General features: G+C 43.8%; 1 protein-coding gene across 4 annotated transcripts in view; it reads left to right on the top strand.

Moving 5' to 3' along the window:
* Positions 1 to 24,305, top strand: part of ADGRL1 (adhesion G protein-coupled receptor L1) — a 128,389-nt gene that overhangs the window by 41,594 nt on the left and 62,490 nt on the right. The window contains exon 1 of one of the 4 annotated variants that reach the window (XM_088661694.1): positions 10,960 to 11,084. The exons of the other annotated variants lie outside the window; for them this stretch is intronic. The gene's annotated coding sequence lies outside the window, so the exon portion shown is untranslated. Of the gene's footprint in view, positions 1 to 10,959; positions 11,085 to 24,305 lie in introns of those variants that run through there. 4 annotated transcript variants of the gene reach the window in all.

The following is a 24,305-nucleotide window of genomic DNA, read 5'->3' as shown; positions in this document are numbered from 1 at the left end:
GCAAACATGGCACCTGCAAGCAGGGTGAAGACTACATGGCTGGCTTCTAATTTTACATGTTGTGGCTCTCCAATGTCCATCTTCCTAATGGCTTATTATTTAAGTAAAACAGAACCAAGTACTGGTAGTTTGAGTCTTATTTGGGTTTAGGCCCAAGCTTCTGAGTAACAAACAACAAACCTTTTTTATATTTAAAAATGGATTTTTTTTTAAGAGAAAAGGGAACAGAACACAGAGTCAAGCATATATGAAGAATACAAAATAGCAAGATTGCTTAGCTGAAGCTCTGATTTAGCTGCAGATGGAAAGTGCTATTGAATCAAAGCAAGGTACTTGCATGACAATGTTTTTATTTGTTTGCTTTTTGTGCAATCCATTCTTATGGAGCAGTAGTTCTTCTCTAAGAACAAGTTACAGTTTCTTTGAGGGGGGATACTGCATCAGCCTCCCAAGCTGCTGCCATCAGCAAGAAAAACAACAAACCATAACCTGGATAGTGGAGTTTGTGTATATATAGCCTCTTTGTGCACTTGATTGTAGTTCCGTTGTTGATGTGGCTGTTCATACTTCGCATCTTGCACTTTCATTATTTGGCCATGAAATGAAATGAGTATCTCATTTACTGCTCTTCCTTTATCACACAATCAAAAGAAAACATGAAGACCAACCATTGGAGAAGCCCATATTTTGCACTATGTTTTCCTCTCCCCATTCCTCTAGACCAGGCATCCCCAAACTGCGGCCCTCCAGATGTTTTGGCCTACAACTCCCATGATCCCTAGCTAACAGGACCAGTGGTTGGGGAAGATGGGAATTGTAGTCCAAAACATCTGGAGGGCCGAAGTTTGGGGATGCCTGCTCTAGACACTCGTGGCTTGCAAAAATTGCATATTGCTGCTCTGTGATTCTCACCCTTTCAGTTGTTCTCAGTGTAAGATACTACCAGCATTAAAATGCTGCACTTTACACTTATTTCTGACCAGATTAATACATCCACTTATGAGTTGGCAAACCTTCTCCGGAGCTTGGCTACACATCCTGCTTTCTGGGATTACATCTTTCCCACTCATCTATCTTTTTATTTTTGTGCTCCTCATACACATAGACTGTTCCTGGGCTGTTGTAATGAAGATGTTATTTGTTCTAGAATTAGAATTAGCACATTTTGATAGCTGTATTTGCACAGCGCATGCCAAACCTGTGCTTAAGGTTTGGCATATATTGTGCCAGGGAGCCGTCAAAATGAGATGTGAACAACACCAAACAGCACACTTGCGTTCCAATCCTTGGCCATTGCCAGTCAGGCATCTTTCTCTTGATGTCTAAGCTGTTTGTTCAAATGAACTGTTAGCACTGGTTCAACAACTTTTAAGCCCCTAGCAGGGGAATGATACCCTCACTGCTGTCCTCTTTCTTCATATGGAAGGAGGGTCCATTCTCCCCCCTCACAGAAGTGCCTCTGTTCTTTGTACAGAGAGTATGCCTTCTTCCTCTGAGGGAATCTCTGGGATATTGCCATATGACTTCACTGAAATCTGCCCTACTTAGGAAAAAAATACCATACCCCCTAATACTGTGTACGGCCATTCTTATGACATGTATGAGCAATACCATAGTAATATATTCATGTCTGTTCGATAGCCTCAAGGGCAAAGATGGCCAACATGGTCCCATCAGTCCCACCTAGCATGGTCAATGGTCAAGGATGATGGAAACTGCAGTCCAGCAAGATCTGAAGGGCACCATAAGGAGAATTACTTGACACCATATATTATTGTGCCCGCATTCACAGGAGGCAATTTTTCTCAGGCGTTTTGTTTAAGGTGCATTGTGCATGTCCACACTCCTGTCTCAGTGACACCTATGCTGACTTGGTCATGTCGGCAGGATGGAAGATTGCAGGGTCCCCAAGGACATGCTCTGCTGGGAGATGGTTTCTGGCACCAGGCCCATTGGCAGACCAACTCTGTGTTACAAAGACGTCTGAAAATGTCATGTGAAGGCTGGCAACATCAACCATGCCTTGTGGGAATGCCTTGCAGACAATTGCAGTACCTAGAGGCAGACAGGCCATGCATCCATAACAGTGACCAGAAGAAGAATGACTACTGGAAGCAGTGCAGAGATGCAGGAGTGCAGACACACCATGATACATCTGCAGCAGCAGAACCAGATCTCTTCATCTGTCTCTTCATCTGTATTGGTCTCTACAGCCACAACAGGCATTGCAACCTTCCATCACTTTGACTGTACCCGCAAAGGCACATTCCTTCATTGTCCCCTGAGACAAACGGATGCCAACCCAGCTGTGCAACAAGAAGTTTCAGGAGTATATCATGGCTGCTCAAACCATGCCTGTATTCCCACAACAACCTCATTTTGAAGGCTTTGCTTGACCTTGTTCCAGCATGTCTTTCCTCAGCACCAAGAATCAAACAAGTGCCTCTCATGTGATCACAACGCTCTGTGTGAATGGGCTGCTGAATGAAGACATCTCCATACAAACTACTAGTGTAGTTTCCACATCAGTAAAAATAAAAACAATCTGCAGATAGTTTTGGCAGGAAATAAATTTGGTGAGAAAACAGGAGGGAAAACTCCAGGTGTTTGGGAAAAAAAGGTTTATTACAGGCTCCAAGCATTTCAGAATGATCCTTCCTCGAGGGTAGGTTTTAAGTAGCAATTCTCACCAAGTTCATAAACCATTATAGCAACTAATTTACCAAATGAGTTACTGTAGTGGTTTATGTACTTGGTGAGAATTCCTACTTAAAACCTACCCCCAAGGAAGGATCATTATGAAAGACGTAGAACCTGTAATATCCCCTTTTCAAGCACCTGGGGTTTTTGTTCTCTTTTCCTCCTTGTTAGTGGTGTCTTCCTGGCATACAGGTGGTTTTTCTATAATTTTGGGGGGACCTGGACACATTTATGTATTAAAGTTGAGTATGCAACAAGCCATCGTTAAAGTTGATGTCAGAGCAGATAGCGTTTCTAGAGGATAAACGATGATCTCTCTCCCCAACGTGCCAAGACAGGATCAGCTTGACTGCTGTCGTACAAATGCCTAAATCCTACACTCGGTTAGGCATGTTTAAGCCCACTGAATATAATGAGCTTAAGCGTGCCTAAGATGGTGTTGGATCAGGACCAATGACTCCAGGACAATGTCCGTATCCAAACTTGCTGAGTTTGTTACACTGGTGCCATCTAGCCTTGCAGTTCTTCTGTCATCACAAGCAAGACCCTGAAGGGCTGGCAGAAATCTTGAGTCAGAAACAAAATAATAATAATAATAATAATAATAAATTTTTATTTATACCCCGCCCTCCCCAGTCAAAAACCGGGCTCAGGGCGGCTGACACCAACAGAACCACAATAAAACATAAAAACAATTAATTAAAATACAGATTAAAATACAGTATTAAAATTTAAAGTGCAGCCTCATTTCAAGTAGGCTCATTTTCCACCTAGTACCTCTTAGAAATTCCTTCTGTGTTGCTGGCATAAGCCATAGCCTGTTGGCTCTCTTGCTGCAAAATCTGCGAGCTAATAAAACACCTCGACAAGATTTTCCCACCTGTTCTAAACAAAAGATGGAAGAGCAGCCGTGCTGAGCACAACAGGTATCCATCCTTGATGTGGCTGCCCTATCAGTTTGTGCTTGTATAAACACAAACATACACGCTTCTTGGTGTCAGCATGTGTAAACATTGGAATTATGGCAGGGCCTGCCTGCTTATCAAAAACGCCCTTGAGGAGCTATATGGATAGATTGGATATGCCTCCTGCATTGCACGCAAGATCTAACTATCATGACATACAGTTAATTACACTACTGGTGTAATTAAGTAAATCTTCGTACACTAAAGGGGTTGTTGCAACTTCAAGGAACTGGAGGAGTGATTTGGTTCTATCTCCAGTGCAGTCCATAGGTGAAGAAGGAGGAGCACTCCGAGCCTGACAAGAAACTGGTCGCTCATCGTAGCATCTCACATTGGGTGGCCTACCTTACTTCTCTATTTGAAGAACTGGCAGTCCTTTCTTTGAATGCATCCTCTGTCTGGAGGGCAGTCCATTTTAAAGAGCTCTTAAGAAGAGAGAGCAACAGGGCTCCGAAGAGCCATATCAGCAGTTAGGACATGAGTAGCAGACTGAGGTCACCTGGTCACAAACTCCTGCACTATGGTGAAATGTGGGTCTCTGTTTAGATTATGGCAATTAGTTTTGCGTTTGCATCAATAGAAACCAGCCTGTGGACATTTAATGTAAGTCATGCTTCGGTGATGCATTTTCTCTTTTCTGGCAATGCATAAGTAAGTGGCCACCCTAAATCTCACAGTCAAGAGATCATCTGCTCTACAGCGACAGTGTGTGAATTCCTCCGTGTTCATGGGAGTCACCAAAGTCCATAAAAGAACCACACAATGCACACCTTGGCAGACAATCTGATCGGGTGACCATATAAAGCAACCTTCACTCCTTTTAATTTCCCTAAGGAGCCTGCTTTCACAGGGAGTGTGTCTAGATTCCAAGAGGAATCAGCATTGTGCATGTGAGCAAATGAATTACCCAGGGACAGAATAATTCATGCTGATGAACCCTGAGCATAGTGATAAATCATCATGCTTGAGGGCACAGATGGTAATTGACGGTCAAAGGCCCTCTATCCCATACAAAAACTCATGCTCAAACCAATTAGGGTCACTTCACAAATAACTTTAAAAAACACACAGAGAGAGATCTCATTGTCTGGAAACAAGTTTATACCTGTGTAAACTACTGTGTGAGTTGCACAACTGTATGTCTTCTCTGATTATATATTTTTGGAAGCCATATTGCTCTCCAAATGTGCATAATTGTGCTTAGCTAAATTGTATTTACGGTATTTATTTAGACAATTGCTATAGTTCTCCAGGGCAGTGTATATGGAGGTTCTGGGCTGCCCAGATGACAGAATCACCCCTCTTGTCTGCAGGAATTGCCAGAAGGAGGCATACAAAACATCATTCTTCTCCCAGATGGGCTACCTTTCCAGGTTGATGGGGCCCATCTGCCCCTCATTTCCCTCTACAGCACTTGCAGTGACTGCTTTATTGACTGTTGGTCCCACTATTGGTCTCATCTGTACCACCCTCCATCATACAAGTGATCACAAGGTGGTTTCCAACATGATATGAAAACAGTATAAACAACAATTAAAACACAATCAGCAATAGAACCAGTCATCATGAAACAGAGCAGCATCAAATAAGACAGGGTCTTTGAAATCTCAATTAGTTTCCTCCAAAAGCCCAGGAGAACAGATAGTGTTTTATTTGGCAATGGAATGCCAACAAAAATGTCATCTTCCTGAGGGAGAAAATTCCACAGGTGGGGCACCACAACAAGGAACAATGAGCAGGGCCCCAGGATCTGGGCAAGCAGATGTGGGAGGGGGCACTCTGACAAATAGCTGGGCCCCAGACATCACACATCAAAACCACCTCTGCAGGAGTATCCCCAAACTATGAATCCACTCCTTCAAGACATACACCCAGTTTCTAAATATCAGAGCCACTCATTAACATGCCTCCATTTTGTTAGCATACCTTGCAGCCTGGGTGAATTAGATTGGAATAATGAGTTACAGTTTCTGGAGTTTAAAGGCTTTATTCATGCAGAAACTACTTACAGGGTATTGGGAGTTTAGCCCAACAATATTTGGAGGGGGCACACTAGTTTGAATTCAGGATTAGGAATATAATGCAATCTAAGTGTTAAACTAGGAGTTGTATTTTCCTTGTGTGTGTTTTGCAGACCCTTTGCTTTCCTTTTGCTCCAGCATATTCCACTTCTTCTTTTGTAAACAGCATCCTTATTTTGCAGTAAATTGGTTTCTTAAAATGCTTCATCTGAAGCGAGCAAGCTATTCCTAAGGGCCCTGAGTAGTCAGAGTGAATGAATCCTAAATACTTTGGATGGATCTCAACGAGTTCAGTGTTTAAGGTGCATTCCTCATTTCATCTGTCAGGCAACTCTAGTAGTGGCAAAAGAGAAGCCTGATGGGCAGATTGACTGGATCAGAGTTCTGGCAGCCAGGTTTAATTGCATGGGTTCCAAAGATCAAGGAAGCCACACTTTGGGTTCTGATTTCTCAAGAAAACATCGCAGGGCTAATAGTGTCATTTGCCTGTCAGTACAAGACCTGGGGCAGTTTATATATAAATTGCCACATAAGGAATCTTTAATCTTGCCCCTAAAGATTTTGGGTCCAGTGTACATGTAGGTGCACGTGTTCGCCAGTCTGCCACCATTTCACATTATCTCTTCCAGGGTGGATTACAAAGTGAGAACAATTAAAAGAATAAAATCAATAATACAACTAACCACAATAAAATTGCAGAGCTGTAAAAAACATAAACCTGCAGCACGTAGCAGATAAAAGCCAAATTCAGCAGAGATGTTCAAAGGCATGGGTTATCTTTGACTTGTGCCAAAAAGACATAAGAGTTGATGCCCGGGAAACAGTTGTGCCCACTGAGACTGGTGGGGCAGAAGGCAGGGCAGGCAACAGTAGGTGGAGCCAATCATAGGTGGAGCCAACAAATTCTCATTTTGTCCCACTCCCTGCTGAGTTCTACAAGGGCAAACCTGACACTGGAGGAAGAAACTGGCAGTGCCCTGTTGACTCTAATGAACTGGCCTCCACTACCAGGCAAGCACCACAACCGAGAAGGTCTTCTCCCTGTTAGGTCACCAGCAGACCCCTCCTAATAATCACTGAAGGCGAGTCAGCCAGAAAAGAGCCACTAAATGTGATATTAGCATGTGGGCAGATTGATGTGGTCCCCATATCCTAAGCCAGGCATCCCCAAACTTTGGCCCTCCAGATGTTTTGGACTACAATTCCCATCATCCCTGACCACTGGTCCTGTTAGCTAGGGATCATGGGAGTTGTAGGCCAAAACATCTGGAGGGCTGCAGTTTGGGGATGCCTGCCCTAAGCCGTATAAATCTAGGTAAGAACCAGGATTTTGAATTTAGCTTGGAAATGCATCATCAGTCAGGGGGGTGCTTTTACAACTTCTGCGGTCCCTGTTGTTAACCTGACGATTGCATTCTGCACTAAGTGCCATTTCTAAGCAATCTTCAAAGGCATCCCCGTATACAACACATTGCAGAAATCTGATGTGGACGTTACCAGAGCAAGAAGAAACCGAGGCCAGACTAGCTTTGTCCACCATGTACGTTAACATAGCCATCAATGTTCACAGTCCTTGCTCCACCACGTCTAAATTTCAACCAAGGGAGTGAGAACCGTGGGAGGAGATAGTGACAGAGCCAAGCGTAACTGGAGGAAACGTGCAAGGGCGGTTGCACTTGCTTAGGGTTAGTTTTATTGGGAGATGAAAGCTAAAGGGATGAACTAGCACTGGCTTCCCCCATACTGATGCCCTCCAGCCCCAGCCACTGACAGGAAATTGTACTCCAAAACATCTGAAGTTTGGGAAAGGCTGAGCTAATGACTTCTATGGAAGAGGAATGTTTTAAAGAGGGATTTGAATCCATGGTGTGTGGAGGGAGAGAGGCATTAAATAATTGAGTGCTGGGATAGATAAACCAAAGCACTCCCAGATGTTATAGAGTGTATGTAGGAAACCATGTGGGGCAGTTGGGGACTCTCTTGATGTCATAGTCCCCCATATTGATAACCACAAACCTAGAAGTGAACCTGTGAAGACCTACCTGTGAAGAATTTTTTAAAAAAGAATACCTGTGACCATGAGTTTTTGGGCTGCTGTAGGTTGTTATTCTTACATTTTATAATCCTCTGTGATGCCTAGAAAAGTTATTTTCTAGGGCGCCTCATAAATATATTGGACAAATGAATAAATTGCTCTTCCATTAGGCTTTGTTTTCTCCACAATTGATACGATAGAGCCTGAAGGGAAAAGGTTAAGCAACTCTCTTTCTCTCTTTTTCTCTCCCAACTCCTTTGTCTCCTGATCACAGCCTCAGAGGCACCTCTTCCTTTTTTAAAATAAATAAATAAATCCAATCCATTAGGGGAAAGAGAAGTGCAACTTCATTTCATGTCTAGTTTGGTCCTTACAAGTCTTGAGTCCCAGTGTGTAAAGTTAGGAACAACAAGAACAAATTATCTCCCACCCTATTGGGCTTCTTAATGAGCTATCGGTATTCAATGAATAGATCTTGGAATAATTTCCATAACGTGGTAGCATTGCACAATGTATTTTTGCCACCGAAAACCCTTAATAAAAATTATTTAAAAAAACAAAAACAAAATGGGAAATAGAGTGTTAGGGCTTGTGTTAATAAAAAATGGGCTAGAAAACAATGCAGAAAATATCCTTATTGCTCTGATCCAGCTCTGGCCATTAGCCTCACTCAAAACCTAGTGATCCTGGATATGGATGTCTATTCCTTTCCACATCCAGTGGGGCCCAACTGAACATTGCAGGAGATTTTAAAATATGCATCCAAATGTGGATCTGTGCCTGCATCAGCTGTATAGATGTGTCCCTGCTGTGCTATGTGGTTACGGTATCTTGCTGAATTGGAGTATTTTGAGATGGTGCGCAACTCAGCCGCTCTGCTTTAAAAAAATGAAAGAAAAAGGGTATAACAGAATTGGGAATAAATCAGGCAAGAGCAACAAAAATATATGCTCACACCAAGAAGTGAAAGCTAAAGGACACCCCTTTTGTTTAGAATAGAGACAACTAAGCTTATAGGAGATTTTGGCGACATGCAACATTATGCATGGAACTGAGTGGTTTCCTTTTTCATTTAATATCTATCCACCAGATCTGGTGACAGGCAATTGTATAATTGGTTAAAAAGGGGCCAAGACAGAGTTGTGGAAGATGGTATCAGCAGCTGTTAACTACGATGGTTAGGCCACTCATTTTGTTGCAGATGCTGACCCTAAACATTAGGCTGTCAGAATCTGCCATTGATTGATAAGGACTAAACAATTCAGTTAGTATCCTTTGCTGTCAGGGGTGCCAGCTGGGTTCTTTGGAACCAGTACACTGAATGTGGATTGGGCCCTCTGACCCACTCACAAGAGAGGACACAAAAGATTTGCATAACATTTGCATGTGCTGTGTCATATGCAAATTTGTATTATCCTTTGCAGGTGAGTGGAGGGTCCAAAAATAAATCAGTGGTCATGCACATAATAAAATGTCTTGACAAGCAGAATGAGGATAGGGGAGGCTCTCCCCCATAATTATATTCCCATAGCAGAAAAGTCTTAAGCTGTTGAATTTCTGCCTGCCACACAGCTGTTAAGGTCACAAGAACCCGGCTTTCCCCAATGCCAACCCAAAGCCTAGGCTGCAGTTCTGTAACCACGTACCTGGAAGCAAGCCCCACCTAACATGAAGCTTCTGTGTATGTTAACTGCACAGTGAATTCTTAATGGATGTCTGGCTTTAAGTCCTTAATGGATGTCTGGCTTTAAGGGCTATTATTTTAATACCCACACCCACCTATTGTGCAGTAGTATTTGCAGATAATAACTTATAAGGAGTACTTGATCTCAGACGAACCCATCACAGGAAAGATGCATCCTGGTTGCTGGGGGGGGGGGAAGGGCAAACTATGGAGATATCATGGACTACTTGAAAATAAGAATGAAACGGGAAAAGTGCACTACAGTAAATGGGAGGGGAAAACAGTAGCTCTTGAGGATCCCAAGAATTCCTATGGCCTGCTGTCCAAACAACTCACTTGTCAATCTCAGTTCTGATTTCACTCATTGGCTAAAACCATTGACTGGCAGGAGCAGCCAAGCTGGCTTATGTCACAAGAATTGTTTAGAAGGTTACCTGTACATTTTGCTTCCTAACTTTCTTTCTAGAAGGGCTAGAGAATTGCCTTAAAAAAAGAAAGCTCAGAGTCTTACCTTTCTGTTGGCTGAGAGTCCAGTATATCAGTACCCCTTGTACCAGATTATTGGCAACCCCATTTGCTGCTATACACCTGTTTAAGTATGAGGAATGAAAATGAAGCTAGAGAGACCATTAGCCTGACACAGTAAGTGTGTGTGTATTCCAGCAATAATTATTCGTGAATGGTCCAAGAGAAGACTCAGCCTGAACACTTCACTTTTGCCCATGTATTTCAGTCTGTCAGTTGACTGGCAAAATGCAAGAATGGGATTCAGGGTGATCCATACTATGGAGTGCTTTGCCCAAGTAATCTTAAAAGAAATCTTAAAACCATAAGAATGTAGGGAATCTTGTTATTTGCATTCTGATTTCTAAGCTCCCCCCACCCCCAAATCACATTGGCATCAAATCTTCTAGCTTTCCTCCAGAACAATGATGATTTTAACCAAGATGCATGTTGATTCTGCTCTCTGATCAAGGTTAGGCAGAAGAGCACACATTGTGTACATACTTGCGCATTCTGTGGAATCCTAGTAAAAATATAAACATACAGCTCTCATTGACACACATTGCAGTGGGTGGGTAAAGTAAAGGTAAATGGACCCCTGACCATTAGGTCCAGTCGTGACTGACTCTGGGGTTGTGGCACTCATCTTTCGTTATTGGCCGAGGGAGCCGGCGTACAGCTTCCAGGTCATGTGGCCAGCATGACAAAGCCACTGCTGGCAAACCAGAGCAGCACATGGAAACGCCGTTTACCTTCCCACTGTAGCGGTTCCTATTTATCTACTTGCACTTTTATGTGCTTTGAGAGCTCACCCCGTCGTGGGGATTCGAACCGCTGACCTTCTGATCGGCAAGCCCTAGGCTCTGTGGTTTAACCCACAGCGCCACCCGTGTGTGTCCCTGTGCAGTGAGTGGGGGGGGGAGACCTTTATCCATATGACCCTGATGTCAGTGTCTCTATTCTGTCGACAGGTAACAACTAAGAGCTAAGCTCTGGCCTGCTTGTTTTCCTCTTGCTCCCTTGTATTGCCCAATGAAATCCAGCAAGGATGGAAAGCACAGCTTGAGGAAGCCCAGTACTCTGTGGATGACAACTGTGATCTGCCTTTACTTTGAAGCCTTATCTCCTTGCTAAAGGCTTGATGACCTGCATCCAATTTAAGACCTACATGCCAGGTAGATAAAGGGTTACACCTTAGCCGTGGCTCTAAGCTGTGTGAGGATAATTTATCAGCTGGCAAGTGCATTGGCTTATATTGATCCATGCACAGCCCTGTGCAAATAGAGTCAGAAGGAGCGAGAATTAGTCCCAGCATGATGGTGACATTACTGTTTCTATTACAGAGCAACCCTGTTTGTGCTCAGGGCCCTGCTGTGCTAGGCAGTGAGCAAATGCAGAACCAAAGGTAGTCTCTGCCCCAAAGTTCTCCCAATCCAGGTAGTCGAGGACAAAAACACTTTCTTAGGGTCACCGTGTCTCCACTGTGGCAGAGAATGCAGAGAGGCTAGAGTTTTTCAGCAACACGGACATCTCTCTGAATTGGGTGTGTGTGTGGTTATCTCTTGGAGAGATAGTCCAATTAATTCCTGGTGCAGACTAGCCCAAATGCCATTCCAGATCTGTATTTCCCCCCTCAGCTAAGCTTCTGTGAAGATTCCCCTCAATAGATTTCAAATGTGGATTTTAGGTTCCTCTCTGCCCTCCTCCTTGGTTGTCACATTTCTTTCTATTCCCTTCTGTGCTTTGTGCTTCTCAATTACAATTTGTAAACACTGAATCTGGTAGGAACCTGCCTTAATTGCTTGTTTCAGGGATGAGGAACCCGAGGCCCTTCAGGTGTTAGAGGGCCTCCATTGGCTCGGTATGGTCAATGGTCAGGGACGATGGGACTTGTGGTCCAGCAACTAGAGAACCACAGATTCCTTGCTCCTGTCTTACTGTTCTGAAGCCACAATACTCTTCAATATTCAGGAGGCACCCATATTGTTCCTAGATCTGTCCCCAGACACATTTTGTTAAAATTGGCTTTCAGGGAATGAATGAAGGGCTGGGAGTGGGGTGAGATACTTTTCTAGTAATCACCCTAGTTTGAGATAAAAAGGCAGCTTTATATCCTTCCATCAGGTGAGAGGCACATGCTCCATCAGTGAGACTCTGGGGACAATCCAGGGTCCCAATATGGGGGAGAGAAAACTGTAATCAAGTGAGAGGAAATATAGAGAAGTTGCCAAAAATGATTAAAGGGTTTTAGAGGATTTAAATAAGTGTGATTAAAAGAGCTCAGTTTGTCTAGAACAGGAAGACCAGATATGCACAGAGGCAGCCTGGGATCATTGTAGTATGCAAACTTAACAGATGAGTAGATGAACGGGTTTTTTAATTTTCTTTTGCATAGAAAGGGTGGAGAATGTACCTTGTGATGTGGGGAAAACAAACCTAGGAACCTTCCCTGCCCTGAAGGGACTCTATAGGAGTACAAAATGTCACTACTCTTGTGGGAGGGGAAGAAGGAGAGAGCATCTGCAGCCACTGCTCATTTGCATAGGCTCATCTATTTAAATATAGACAGCGGCTGTATTTTCTCCACAGCCATCCGCAAAAGCACTCACCAACAATGCCATGGTGACTTCCCCTTCCTGTTCTGCCAAGTGCCCCTTCCTAATGGATAACACAAGGCTGAGACAAGCTTTAGAGGTTTTTTTGCCATTTTGTCTGAATCATCAAACTATCGCTTATCCTTTCCCTGCTGCAAACCAGGATCAACCCCTGATTTCCAATCCTGGTTTGCAGGGCAAGTTCAATTTGCTGGTTTGGACAAATTGGCAGACATAAAAAGTGTGTGTGTGTACTTCGACCACAGAACCTTACATTTGCAGAACCTTACAAGTGAAGAACCTTGTATTTGTCCCTATTAAAATTCATTTTGTTAGTTTGGGCCCAGTTCTCCAATCTGTTTAGGTAATCTTGAATCCTGATTCTGTCTTCTGCTGCAGCATAAGCTGCTGCTCCCAGTTTGATGTCATTTGCAAATTTGATGTGCAAATCCTGCCCATCTAAGAAGTTGGGGCTGAGTACATGCCTGCCCCACAGTTTTATCCTCATAGCTAAGTGGAGATGCGAGCTTAGGCTTCCTTGGTCCTCATCCCAGCGTTCTATCCACTGCAGTCATTATGTGAGCTTAGTGCAGAATGAGGTTGCCTGAAAATCATGGACACCTGCTGGGTTCAGGTTGTGACATGTGTCCTGACTCTGCCTCACAGCTGAAATTATTTCCTTTTTTAAATTATATATATATATATATATATATATATATATATATATATATATATATATATTATTCTTTAGGCTGAACATTCTCCAACTACTCCTATGGCCTGGGAGCTTTTCTGTTACTCCTGAAAAGCAAAGCACAAATTTGTGCTGACCACCAATGTTATCCTTTATTGCAATGTCCTGCTATTTGGAAATACAGCTTTGTCTTAATCCTAATTTTGTTGTCAATCACCCTATTCTGTGCTGAAGCGTGTATCTCCCTTTGCTTGGGGGGGGGGGAGATTCCCTCTCCTGACCCCACAATTATCTTGCCACCTACACTATGTCTGGAGTGGATAAAGCACTGCTGTTGCCGGAACAATAGCACTTGTGTTGGTGCCGGCCAACGCAGTGATGTGCTGGGCAGGAGGCAAGAGTCAGGTAGAGGCTTCCACTGGGAGAGGAGCCAGTGCTCTTTCTGGCAAGAGATGATACAAGATGGCCGTGGAGTCAGGGGGAGGCCGAAGTCACAGTGTGCAGGACTGCGGACTGGCTAAGAGCAACCAGGCTGGTCATGGGCACTGACAGCAGCTGGTGCAGAGCACTGCTACCCAGTCGGCAGCTATTTACATTTTTTAAATAGTTTTAAATAATGAATGAATGACTATGTAAAGCATGTGGAGTGCTGCCCCACCCCTGCAGCCTTGCATCTCGCATGTGATGGTGGGTCCTCGCAAGTCGCAGTGGCCTCTTACCTCCCAGCGCACCTCTGCACCAGCTGCTGTTGGCAGCAGTAAGTATAAAATGTGGGGGTTTCAATCATCTTGAAACGCCCCTGGTGTCATTTCGGAAAGTGGCCTCAGATGCTGAACGATGAGGTGAATTGAATGAGTTGCAAGCTGAGGAAATAGCCACATATTGCAGCAGGAATACACCCTCCGTACTGTACCAGTTTCTCCTGTTTCTCTTCTGCAGCTGGAAACAGAATGCAGAAACCCCGAGTTCTGTGCCAGCTGTCTGTCCGTGAGGGCTCTGTATTTCCTCCTAATAAAAACTGTGATTCTCCTTATGCAAAGCACAGGACATACTGGGGGAAGCAGCTTAATGCCAGGAGTTGCCAGGGCACCTTTGTATTTGGAAGAGGAATCCAGACCTCTGAATGCCAATAAAGGCACTCGAGCTGGCCTCAGTTAGCGTTCCAGAGGACTGTCTTTTTTCTTTTCTTTTCTTTTTTGCAGCTCTTTGCTCGGGCCATTGTGAGTTGCTGTTGTTCTAAAGTAGACCAGGCACGTCCAACAGGTAGATCACTGGATGTCTGTGGTAGATCACTGCTAGATCACTGGCACCCCTAAAAAAAGCTCACCCAAAATTTTCCTCCTCTCTAAAAAACAGCTGAAATGGGCCTCCCTCCCTCCTAAAAGAAGCTCAACAAGTTTGACCTAACCCCCCCAAAAAACAGGGCTTCCCTTCCTTAAAAAAACTCAACAGCTTTGACCTGAACCCCCCAAAAGGGGGTAGATCACTCCCAGTTATTAACTCTGTGAGTAGATCAGAGTCTCTTGGGAGGTGGCCACCCCTGAAGTAGACTATAAGAGGGAGGTGGGACTTGATAGAATGGGGAAAATATTGTCCCCCTGTCAAATGACTTTAGGGTGCTTAATAATTAGTTTGTTGTATCTTTCCCCATTTTCCCCAATCTAGAAACATGTAATGCAGCCATTTGAAGAATCAAATATGACAGCTGAGTTAACTTGCTGCTTCTAAGCATAGTCCTAAAACAATGCTAGCCATAGAGCCACCACGTATCATTGCTTTTATGGTAGCAGGTTGATATTTAAAACACGGATATCCCCTACTGCCAGGTTTTGCTTTAAAAATTGAGCCATTCTGTGCACAAAATAGTTTACAGCTTGAATAAATAGGTTGAAAGTAGGACTTTGATCAGTTTATTCCACAACCAATGTGCAGTGGTAGTTCATTTGATACACAAAATGCAACTATCTTCCTACTGGGAAGCACCTTTCTTTCAAGGATAATACATTTTATTGCAGCTCCATTTGCAGGGAAACCAAAATGCTTGTTTACAAAGCTATTGTACTACTAATCTTACTGTACGCTTGTGAAACATGGACGCCATCTCCAACTCCTCAAAAGATTCCATCAATGGTGTCTCTGAAAAAAAATTATATATCACTTGGGAAGACAGGTGAACAAATGTCAGTGTACTGGAAGAAGCAAAGATCACTAGCACTTTTTACTTGGTATAGTTGGGGAAGAACTCCCAAAGAAAGATGTCACTCTGTTCATGTACGCCACCACAGCAGCGAGGATATTAATTGCGAAATATTGGAAGAAAGAAGAATTGCCCTCTGTACAAGAATGGCAAATGAAAATGTTGGACTTTATGGAACTTGCAGAATTGACAGGAAGACTCCGAGACCAAGCGGATGAGAGAATGGAGGAGGACTGGAAAAAATTCAAAGAGTATATAGGGAACCATTTTTGAGTAATAAAAGACTGAACATCTAGGGAAATATTGAAGTTAAGGCATTAGGGAAAAAAGTAAAAGATTACAAGTAGAAGAAGAGAGTTTTTAAATAAAAGATGGAAGTTAAGAGGAATTCAAGAAAAATATGATGATGAAAATTAAAGGCAATGAGTTAGAAACTGTTATAGATGATTTTAAAATGAAAATCAGTTAGAAGGGAGTTGGGGAAGTAAAAGAGACAATGACTTAAAAGATGAGATGAGATGGGATGTGTTTATTGTTGTTTATTGCTTTGTATCTTTTTATGTTTGTTTTGTTAAAATGTTAATCTGTGATGTTTTTTCTTAAATGTTTGATAAAATCTAATAAAAATATTTATATTAAAAAAAAGATCACTAGCAACGATTCTTCAACATCAACTTCAATGCACTGGTCATATTTTTTGGATGCCTGATTATCGTCTTCCAAAGCAACTACTCTATTCCAAACTTAATGCTGGTGGTCAACAAAAGAGATTTAAAGACTCCCTCAAGGCAAATCTTTAAAAATGTAGTACAGTACTGTATAAACACCAACAATTGGGAAACACTGCCCTGCGAGTGCTCCAATTGGAGAACGGCCTTTACCAAAGCTGACATGGACTTTGAAGAAGCACGAACTCAGGATGAAAGGGAGAAACAAGCTAAGAGGAAGGCAAACCCTCACCATGATCAACTCCCTCTCAGAAACCTATGTCCCCACTGTGGAAGGACGTGTAGATCCAGAATTGGCCCCCTCAGTCAGTTATGGACTCACTGTTATGACTGTTCATGGAAGACAATGTTATTCATCTATGAGTAATCGCTAAAGAAGAAAGAAGATTTTCTTGCAGCTCCAAAGTTGCTGGGGAAATGCAGTTCTTTACTTGGGTTGTGGGTCATTGCTGCAGTTTGGAGCAATGAAATGTGATTGCACCTATGGCTAGCGCGTGTGATATTTATCTCTTGCTTTTCTTCCATGATGGAATACATCAAGGCAGTGTGCACAGGCACCAAAGTACTGAACAATTTCAAGAGCTGCTTAGCTTCAGCAAGGTAACTATCACGAGCCTTGGGATCTATTCCTGATAAGCAGCACAACTCAACTCCTCGACATTGACTGCACCATATTGTGACTCTAGCATGGCCTGCTTAGGAGATTTTTCATTAAAATGGAAATTGATTGGCCTCAAGGCAAAGTGTGGAGAAGCCACCCAGCAGTTGTGCATTGTCACCACCCTTTTATTTAGACACGTGGGCAATTGACCTAACAGATGGTCAGCTTGTGGTCAGCAGTAGGCTCTTGACTAGATTGCAGAGGCACCAAGTCACATAGAATTATAGTGCTGGAAGAAGCTGGGGAGGACATCTACTCCAACCCACTGCTCAGCACAGGACCTGCAGTGCAGGAAGCTGCTACAGTATCCATGACAGGTGGCTGTTCAGCCTCTGCTTAAATACCTCCGCTGAAGTTAGATTGGATAAGGGATGTAAAAAGAGAGGATGCTAATCCTGTGTGGAAATAGGTGTTGGGCTAGACAGGTGCTCCAAACATGGTAGCTGAGGTTAAGCTGCCAGCCAAGCTGGAGAGAGGCCGGCCAACTGAATTCATGTTCTGGGACCCTTTGCTGCCTACAGAGCTGCCTAAGAACTTGAGACTTGAAAGCAAAGAGGTCTCTTCACATGCTGCTGCATTTCAGTCATGCTTATGAACATAAGCCCCTGCCTTTTAAAATGTCAGTATATTTGCCCATCTAGGCCAGCGTTGTCTGCTTTGAACGGCAGCAGCTCTCCGGGGTCTCGGTCAAAGGCCTTTTTGATCATCTGCTACCTAGTCCTCTTTACTTTGTTCTTTGCCTGGGATTGGGACCTTCTATGTGCGGAGCATGTGCTCTGTCACTGAGCTACGGTTTCCCCCTCTCCTCCCAGGGACTTCCTTGCAAGGGCTGTATCATGGAAAGCAAATGGCTTGAGCCTCCTGTCTGCAAGATGGTGAGAGAGAAGGCTTCCCTAATGGCCATGCAGCAATAAACAGGCATCGCATCCGTGGGTCCATCTTCCTACCTAGCCTTTTTCTGCTTTCGCCATCCAGACCCTACTCCTCTCCCAAAGCTGAGAATTAAAGGCCCATTGTTTTTGTTCCAACTCCAGTGTTCAGTCACTGGATCACACTGCACCAGCTACAGACACGCTACAAATGCCCTTTTGCTTCCCTTGTGTAATAATCTCTTCCAGGCCTACATCTGGCTGCTGTCTCACCCTGGTGTACATTACAGAGATATGTACATCGCCGCCCTCTTGGGGGTAATGCAATAATTTGGCAGTTTTAGATGTAATTAGGCAGTTTCTTAAGAAGCGGCGTCTTTTCCCAAGAGAGGAAGAGTGAGAGAGCAGCCTTGTGGAGAGATGATAAATCCATAATTAGGGAGGGTTTTTGAAGTGTCTTTAATGCACACAGCCCTGCCTGGGGAAGCATACTCCTGGCCCTGCTTCACAAAGCCCAGAGCAAACAAGGTGAAGTGCTGCAGGACAAAGACTTGGGACCCTGCTGAGGCTGGAGTTGGACAGCATTCTCTCAGTAGTGGGAAGGGGCAGCATGGGGGCAGCTTTCAGCCTGCTTGTTAAATCTCTAGCTTAAGCTGGGATGCTTTGGGTCAGTTTGCATGGTGAAGCAGGAAATTAACATGAAAGGCTCTGCAGGGGATAATCTCTCCCATCAGTTTGTGCTGACACAATTGCTGGGGAGTATTGTGTTGCAAGAAGCAAGGGAATGATGATGTGAAGTAGGGAAAAGGGGGACCAGGCCTGAGAGAGGCACGAATCAGATGCAGCTGCAGGTATTTTCCTTATTGATTGTATATTCAAATGGGAGTGAACAAAAAAAAGTTTATAAAGTGCTCTGCACTTTAATAAAAGTGCTGCACAAATTGTGGCCATCATGATGATCAATAATACTTCTTTCCAGAGTAGTAAATCGGGTAAGTGCTAACTCCACATGGTACATGGTCATAAGAATGCTAACAGTTATTGAATACTGATGACAATCAGAGTCACTAGTTGGTTGTGGACACGCTCCTTTACAGGAATAAATACCAGTAAGCATGGTTACATGGTGCTCTTCTGTCAACACTGATAGTATGTGAACCTCTTTGTTCACAGAAACACTGTTGTACGGCTTGCAGCTAACCTTTTTTTAGCCTGAGGGCCACATTCATCCGTGACCAAACCTCCTGGAGGCTGCACACCAATGGTTGGTGTGGCCCCCTCACACCTCATATGTAGTTCAGTTTGTATCTTCTCTGCCTACCAGAGTTCTGGTGAAGCGGGTTCGTGTCTCCGCTCCTCCACATGCAGTTGCTGGGTGACCTTGGGCTAGTCACACTTCTCTGAAGTCTCTCAGCCTCACTCACCTCACAGAGTGTTTGTTGTGGGGGAGGAAGGGAAAGGAGAATGTTAGCTGCTTTGAGACTCCTTTGGGTAGTGATAAAGCGAGACACCAAATCCAAACTACTACTCTTCTTCTTCTTCTTCTTCTTCTTCTTCTTCTTCTTCTTCTTCTTCTTCTTCTTCTTCTTCTTCTTCTTCTTCTTCTTCTTCTTCTTCTCCTCCTCCTCCTCCTCCTCCTCCTCCTCCTCCTCCTCCTCCTCCTCCTCCTCCGCTTCCTCCTCCGCTTTAATTGTCTCCCCCCTTTTTTGCCACTGCCAAAATTTGTGCAAAAGTTAGCCAACTCTGCCATGCAGGTTATAACTATTGTGCCTACCCATGGTGTATTACCAGTCTTACAGAGTAAGACAAATATATATATATATGAGTATATGAGGCTTCAGTCAAGAGACTGCTTTGCTTTAGGAAATAGGGAGAGTGGTGGGCACTCTCATCCATCCATTGCACAATTTAAAAAAGATGTAGTTTCCTGTGGGCAAGGTTTAGTAGAATACATTGTGCTGCAAAAGTTTAGCTTGAGCATCTGTATTGTATATTTTGCACAGTTGTTGTTGCTGTTGTTGTTGAATGCTTGTTTTCGTATGGTCCTGCCTCCTTGAGACTCAGTTGTGCCCCTCCATAGCAGGCGTTCTCAGGCTGGAGACCCATTTGCAGTTTTATTAGTCCAAGGTGTTATTAGTCCCTGCAATGGAGTATGGAAGGCGCCACTGGAGTGGGGATTATTTCTGCATCAGCCATTGTTCTGCCTGCATCCCATATTAAATTTGGGCGGTGTAGGGAACGTGGAGAGAATGGCTCTTGTTCAGGACACAGTGTTCCCTGGCTGTGAAATATATGGTCCTATTTCACCCCATCTCTTGTCCCGCTCTGAGCTAAGCCATACTCTTTTATTCTATGAGGAAATTTACAACTGCTTGCTCATGTTGTGCCCTCAGCTTCCATGGGGAATCACTGTCTTGTTGCCAGAGAACCAGGCAAGGAAGCCAAGAGTGGGACAGCTGTATCTCTCTTCCCTCTGTGCAGTAGCTGTCAGCATCCCCTTCCAAGTTGGGGAAACTTTCAGGAGTCAAAATGCTCAGGAGGAAACACTCCTCCTGCTGTGATTGCAAGCACCCATCTGCAGCACTAGGGAGAATTCAACAGCAGGGGGCATGGGAGGCAGGGACCACTGGAAACAGCACGTTTGTTTTCTTGTTCCCTTGCATTCCATTAAAAATGCAGAGTCCTTCATTGTGGCTCCCTCTAGAAAAGTGACATGCTTTTTCATATCACATGTGCAGAACTCAAAACATAGAGGGTGTGTGCAAACAACTTGGGATGGGCCGGGTCTGGTGTCTAGAACCCCAGGAGTCCTGACAGCTTCTATCCCCACTTCTCTAAATTCTGGTTCCCAAGCCTTTTCCCTGACGCTCCTACAAGATGACGTTCCTCTTTCAGGTCAAGCTGTGCAAACCAAAAATTTCTGTACAAGGCAGTGGATATTTTTCTTAGCTTGGCAATACAGTGTACCCATTGCCATTGTGAGTGGACATTTCCTTGTCCTTAACCTACAAATGAGATTGGCATTATAGGTCAGAGCACAGGGGCTGGGTCAGAAGATGGAGAAGCTATTGTGTTTAATTCAGCAAAGGCCCCATTGCAGCTCAGCTGGGGGGCGAGTAGCAGCTGTCAGAGCATCTGTCTGCCAGCAGGGGCCTGTTATCAGGCTTGGCTATGGGGATTATGGCTGGGGAGTGGGTTGTTGTTTCTTCTGTGTCAAAAATACTTAATCCCATGTTTACACCCTTCTTTTGGTGAATAGAGACTACAGGACAGCCCAATAATGGAGCAAAACATCTCTATATATGCCATTCCCCCCAGAGCTGGAACACGCCTGGTTCAGGCCCTCTGTTATCACCACACATTAAATTTCAGGTCCCAGGGGTACGGGCCAAGAGAAATATATGAGCCTTGGGTAGGCACTGCTCAAGTGTCGCTTTAATATTTCCCTTTGACTGAAACAACACCAGAAAGGCCTTCTGGCTGTGGGCACACTCTGGATTTCAGGCCTGTTTCCATGGCAACTTGTGTAAACTAGTGGCCAGAGCAATATCCACCTCACATGAGATTGAGACTCACGGCCTTTGATGAAAGAGGAACACTGTTCAGTATTCATGCAAGAAAGTGTGAGCTGGGACTTCTGATTTCTGTCCCCAATTTATTAGTGTGGAGGGTGATGAACATTTCTTCCTTTATTTCAGCATGACCTCAGTACTTCCAAGGATAATGCATGCTAGGCTCACTCTATACTCAGTCCTCTCCAGTGCTGGCTTATCCCACTGGGTTATGTGCTAGTTATGAGGGAAAATATAACCGTGCATAGTAAGTTTAAAGCCTTTGCTGCCATTGCCTGTTACTGCATTCTATATTGAGTTGGGACCTGCAGAACATAAGGCCGCAAGGCCAGAACGTGGCCCTGGGGGAGATTCCAAAGGCCTGTTTGAGGCCTATGGAAGCAACCATGGCCTATGCAGGCTCACCACTGGTGGTGATGGGAGAATGCACATATCATATTTTGTGTTGCTGTTCTCCCTGGATTCAGAGCCACATGATGGAATTGGTACCACTTTTTCCATCATGTTGAGGTCATGCATGGCTCAGCCTGCCTGCATCTGATGTTCCCTCAGTGTGTGAATTGCTAGCACTGTATATTGTTATAACAAAACTCAACAAGGAGTAGAAAAGTAGGGGAAGTTGACAGAAACACAACAACAGATGCTCAGTGAAAAAAGGAGTTACAGATATGGCGCAGAATGAGTACTTTGGGGTGCAGGGAGAAAAAAGGGGGGTTTCAACTTTCCAAAAATTATCTGGAGTCACAGGTGAGGTAGCAACCATGGAATATACCAAATTATTCAGGACGGTAGGATCCCAGACAGACTGAGGGGGTGGGGAATCTAAAAGGATGTCTCTAAACTGGGCGGATGGATATTGGCATGTAACATTCAATGTAAGTTAATGAAAAATTATGCACAATGGGATTAAAAAAACCCTAGTCTTTTACAACACATGAACTAACCGTGACTTTGCAGGAAAGAGAAACATAAACGTAGGCTGCACCAATTGTGAACAAGGCAAATTCCGTATTTAAAATTACAAGGAAAAAAGTGAAAATAAAACAGCAAGTATCATAATGTCTAAATCTGTGGCACTGTCAAACTTGAAATACTGTGCTTAGTTCTGGTCATTCATCTCAAACAAAGATAATGAAACTGAAAATGAAAAGCCAAATGACCAAGGGATCAGAACCTCTTTCCTATGATAGCTCAAGTATCTGGGGTTGTTTGGTTTTTTTTCCATTTAGAAAAAAGAAGAAAAGATGACAAAGGGGGACCTTATAGAAGCTTAGAAAATTATGGTGTGGAGAAAGTAATAGGTTTCCTCATCATAGTTGAATTTGGGAGTCACCCAATGAAATTGATTGGCGGGAGATTCAGAACAGATAAAAGGAAGTGTTTGTTCAATTAACCTGTGATGGATGTCATTATCTTAGGTAGCTTTAAAAAGAATTTAGCCATTCTTTAAAAAGAATTTAGTTTATGGAGGATGATAGAAACCCCCCCCCAAAAAAAAGTGATTTAAAAATGGGTACTGTGATTTCTGAGTTTGGACCCATCACACCAAAAATCAGGTGAACTCATGCCCAAGTCACATGTTTCCCACCATCTTGATTCAAAATGGCACCCGGCATCCAAACTATGATGAAGATAGCCGCTCTCATCTTGGGAACCATCATACCAAGTTTTGTAACGATAACTTGAGAGGCAGCCAAAAAATGGGCAAAACCATGTCAAAGTCACAATTTGTTCCATCATCTTGATTCAAAACGGTTGCGTCCAAATGGCAATGAAACCTGCCCTCACCCCCTTTTGGGAACTCTTGTATCAAGTTTAGCGATGATATCTCGAGAGGTGAACAAACACATAAGATAACAAACAGGCAGACAAACCATTTTCTAAAATCTAGAATAGATGAACAACAGTTATAATGTAAGCATCTTTGTGTCACCTTTGTGAGGAAAGTGACCAACAAATAGTAATAGAAGTAATAATAATACCTCCATATTCCATATACAGTATGTTTTGGATAAACAACAAGGCAGAGACCTGTTGCCTTTGTACCCTGGGGGGGGCACTTCCTGAAAGCACTGTTGTTTTGTCCAGGGATGCAAATTTTCAGAAGGAGTGCAGAGAGATCTCTGGGTTGGAGAACAAGAGGACTGAGCATAGCTTTGAGAGGGAGCTGCAGAGAGACAGACAGGCAGGCAGAGACAAAGTCATGTTATGGGTTCTAGAGGAAAAAGAAAGCACTATTGGGCACAAAAAGAACGGCTATAGGGTTCTAAGACAAAACAAGTTGAAAGAGAATAGGCTTGGAAAACACTGTGTTAAAATAAGTAACAAAAATGCCTTTTTATGGTTAATGAGGCAGTGTTATTTTCCTGAACTAATAAGAATGTAAGTGTAGCTGTCAGGGTGATTTGAATTGTGCCCCCACTTTAAACACTGCCCTGATGGGCCTAGTGGCCATTAACCTCCTCCTGCCCTGGCTCCAATGATCACTCATTGGGTCCAGTGTTTTAGGCCCAGGTGAGGAACCTCAGGCCCTCTCTAGCCAGTCATACCTCCTTCCCAAGACATACCCCCTCTAGATAGGCCACCCCTCTCGTGTTGCAATCATAAACTTCCATTGGTTCTTTACTGTTCCTGTGCAGCTCTTTGTGCTTCCTCTTCTTGGACTGAAAGGTTTGTACTGTATGTAGGCTTGTGTAACCTTTGCAGCAAGGCTGGCTTTAATACAAAGTTTTTGAAGCCACCACTTTGGAAGATTCCAGAAAGGACATCATATTTCTGTCTCCATCTCTCTGTTATTGTGGTTTAAATGAGCCCCAGTTCATAGTGGACATCTTTTTTGCTCATGTGGGAAAGTGTGCATGGCTTTGCAGACATTGCAAGCATAGAGAGGTGGGCTGCAGCTGCAGGGTAAGTGGGGCTCTGAGAAAAGTAGGGTAGGATTAGAGTGGAGGATGATTTCACATGTACCAGCTACTAAAATTAGTGGGGGTAAGGGGAGTACCTGAACAGAGCCTGGGTATGGAGGACTCTGGGTTTTAAGGTACAGTGCAGAACAGGAATAGGGAGACAGTTTTGGGCAGG

The sequence above is a fragment of the Zootoca vivipara genome, chromosome 2, assembly GCF_965207765.1.
Source record: "Zootoca vivipara chromosome 2, rZooViv2.hap1.1, whole genome shotgun sequence".
NCBI lineage: Eukaryota > Metazoa > Chordata > Lepidosauria > Squamata > Lacertidae > Zootoca > Zootoca vivipara.
Note: the sequence above shows the minus strand (reverse complement) of the source record. Positions and strands in the feature narration are given on the sequence as shown.